The sequence below is a fragment of the Crocodylus porosus genome, unplaced genomic scaffold, assembly GCF_001723895.1.
Source record: "Crocodylus porosus isolate Cpor-Errol unplaced genomic scaffold, CroPor_comp1, whole genome shotgun sequence".
In the NCBI taxonomy this organism is placed as follows: domain Eukaryota; kingdom Metazoa; phylum Chordata; order Crocodylia; family Crocodylidae; genus Crocodylus; species Crocodylus porosus.
The window spans coordinates 847,356-850,949 of record NW_017728899.1 but is presented as its reverse complement, the minus strand read 5'-3'; positions in this window follow the sequence as shown (position 1 = coordinate 850,949).

Below are 3,594 nucleotides of genomic sequence, written 5' to 3'. Positions count from 1 at the left end.
GCACGCACACCCCCATGGCTACCAAGTGACTGTCACCTCCCCCCTCCCATGCCCCAGACTGCAGAAGACACTGGTGCCTGCCCAGACAGGCGCGCGCACCCCCCCATGGCTGCCGGGTGACACGCTCTCTCTCTTACACCCCCCCCACACACGCACCCCCCCATGGCTGCCGGGTGACGTGACCCAGCCCCGCGGAAGGCGCTGGGGCCTCCCCAGACGGACGCCCGGGTCCAGGCCTGCCCTGGAGCCGCTCTGCTCAGGCTGGTCCCTCCGCACTCCCCGGCCGCAGGCTTTCCCGGCTGCTGACCACGGCCACGCGCCCCCCGTTCCTCTGCAGCTACGGCGCAGCCTCCCGCTGAGGCTGTGCATGCAAACGGCTCTGTAGTGTGCACACGGAGGTGGTTTGCATTGGCATGGAGGCTTCTCTCTGCTCTTCATCTTGTCTCCTCCTTTCCCAAACCTGAGGAAGAGCCCTTGATGCCCGAAGGCTCACCCAGCAGCTCTCCCAAGTACACAGCTGTGCCAATAAAAGGCATCACAAACGATCCTAGTCCTGCTATATTTCCTGGATGCTCAAAGCTAGGCAGCTGCACCCCGCTTACGTGAGGAAGTAACATCCTTGCTACTTCCCCTGTGAGTGTGCGCAGCGGTGGCTCTCCAGCAGGGTGCTGCAGCCGCCCCGGGTGCTTTGAGATCCTTTCAAGGTGGCTGCGGAGCGCCATGGAGGGAGGTGCACAAACATGATTCACGAGATAAACCTGGAGATTGCAAATAGCAATCCATGCTGTTAAAAACCATCCAGACCTGTTGGGGCCTTTCTGAGTTCTTTGCAACAGCAAAATTATTATTTTTTTTTCTGGAGTCAAAACACAAGTGAAAACTAAGAGCTGGCATTTTGGGGGGCTGCCTGGAGTCTAATGAGGCTGGTCTTGCTTCCCACTGCCCTGGGAATCCAGCCTTCTTGCTCTCCTGCCAAACCAAAGGTGCCTGCTGGCTGGGTGCAGCATGTCTCTGAGGATGCCACGCTCCCTGGACTTCCTCTGTGTCACACGCAAGAGGGAAGGACTCACCGGGTGACAGCCATCTTCCTCCTTCCTGGTAGTCCAGCCCCAAGGATTCCCCATGGTCTCTGCTGCTCCATGATCCACTTAAATTGAGGAGGGGACACTAGGGAAGGGGTCATACAGCCAGCGGTATTCCGCACTGGGTTTGGGGACAGGTTAACCCTGTTGTGCCACACTGATTCACAACCCTGTGAGATGCTGTCCACGAGAGGTGGAATAGGCAGGCAGTGCAAAACAGGGGACTGACTTCCACCCCTTTCCTCTTGGGATGAGAGATGGACACACGGAGGGGCAGTGGACCACAGGTGTGGACGCGGCCTTGAGGGTCATCTGGTCCAACCCTTGCATGACCGCAGGGATGCTATTTTTAAACTACCCCTTTGAAGTGCTCATCTAGCCTCATCTTGAAAACCTCCAGGAAGGAGTCCACAATTTCCCCGAGCAGTCTGTACCACTGCCTTCCTGCTTGGACAGCAAGGAAGTTTTTTTCTGAGATCTCATGTGAATCTGCTTTGCTGCAGTTTCAAACCATCCCTTGGTGTCCTGTCTGCAGCAGGAGAACAGCTGTTCTCCCTCTTTTTTATGGCAGCTTTACAGATGTTTGCAGACTGCTATCATGCCCTTTCTCAGACACCTTTTCTCTGAGCAAAACATACTTTGTTGTCCTGAACAGCTTGCCCTCCATCCTCTGGACCAGGGTGGGCAATTATTTTGCCTGGAGGTGGGAATTTTTGTGAGCTGCTGTGAGCAGGGGGAGGCGGGGGAGTGCTGACCTGGCCCGGCTTGGCGGGGTGGGAGGTGCTGACCTGGCTCGGCGCAGGGCAGGGGCTGGCAGTTGATTGTATCTGGCCCAGACCTGTCCCTACGTCCACCGCCGTGGGCGCGGGATGGAGCAGGCAGGGTCTCCACGGACACTGGGACCCCTGCGGCCAGGCTGTGCTTGGCTGGGTAGATGGGATGGGAGCACAGGTGGGTGGGGAGCAGCATCCTGGAGTGGAACGGGGGGACTGGATCCGGGATCACACTGCGGTGACAGCACAGGGCTGGGGCCCAGGCCCATGGGCAGGGACGTGCAGGGAGCAGATGGCAGCTCTGCCCCAGGCCCCAGTCCCAGCCCTGCACTGTCACTACTGCATGATCCTGGCTCTGGCCCAAGCCCGCACCCACCCATCTCACTCTGGGGCACTGCTCCCCACCCGATTGTGGCCCTATCCTATCTGCGCAGCCCAGCGTCCTGCTTGCAGGGGTCCCGGGCTGGTCTCCATGGATGGGTCTCCCGCGGGGTGGGTGCGGGGCAGATGGGCCAGCAGCAGTGGAGTGAAAATGCAGCAGAACAGGGTCCAGCAGTAGTGGAGACACTAGGTTGGCAGCAACCGAAAGGAGCCACCACAGTGGGGGCTGCCAGGAAGCGGAGTCCAGCTGCCCCCACCCTGCCGCGAGGGGCTGTGGGACTGGGCACACATGCCACAGCCCAGGATACCCCTGGACTGGGCAGCGCTGAGGGACCCGCTGCAGGCCAGATAAAATCCCTTAGCACATTGAATCTGGCTTGCCCTGTTGGCCATATTCTGTCCACCCTGCTCTGGACCCTCTCCAGGCTCTCCACATCCTTAAACTGTGGACAGTACAGTGCTCTAGCTGGGGCCTATCACCTCCCACAGCCGGCACCTTATTCCTGTCGATGTAGCCCACCGTTGTGTTTGCTGTGTGTGTCACCGCATCGCGGGTGCTGCACCGCTCTGGCTGCCGGCAAGGGGAGGAAGCACTTCTGAAAACTGACCAGCTTGCATTCACCTGGATGTAATTTACCTATGATCAGCACCCCCCGCCCCCGGGCTTGGAAATCCTGCGGTCTCAGCTTCCTGGTGCATGCATCATGGCGCATTTATACTTCCCCTCCTCGATGGTGCATTAGGCGTGCTCTGATGTAGTTGCCCATCTGAGCGCAGAGGCAGGTAAATGTTACGACGAGGACGTGAGTCACGTAATTCTGAAGAAACTGTCATTTGAACAGGGAAGCGTCAATCACTGGTGAGCCATAAGAAAGCTATTATTTCTACCGAGCAGTCAGGGCAAATCAGGCTGCATCACTGCTCAGTTGCATCAGCCGAATGGTGCTTGGAGAATTACTCAGTTTGTGCAATGTCGCTTTTCGCAGGCTGCCCTTCACAGCGGGCTTGCGCTGGCTCAGCCATGATGTGTTCGGGGCCCTGCCTTCCTGAGAGAGACTTCCTGGCTTTCCAAGCAGTGGGGCAGTGGTACAGCCCGCTGGGGAAACCCGTGGACTCCTTCCTGGAGGCTTTCGAGATGAGGCGAGATGAGCACTTCAAAGGGATAGTTTAGAAATAGCATCCCTGCGGTCATGCGAGGGTTGGACCAGATGACCCTCAAGGCCGCGTCCACACGTGTGGTCCACTGCCCCGCCGCGTGTCCGTCTCTCGTCCCAAGAGGGAAGGGGCGCTAGTCAGCCCCCGTCTTGCTCTGCCTGCCTATTCCACCTCCCGTGGCTAGGCCTCGAGGGCCCCCCCCC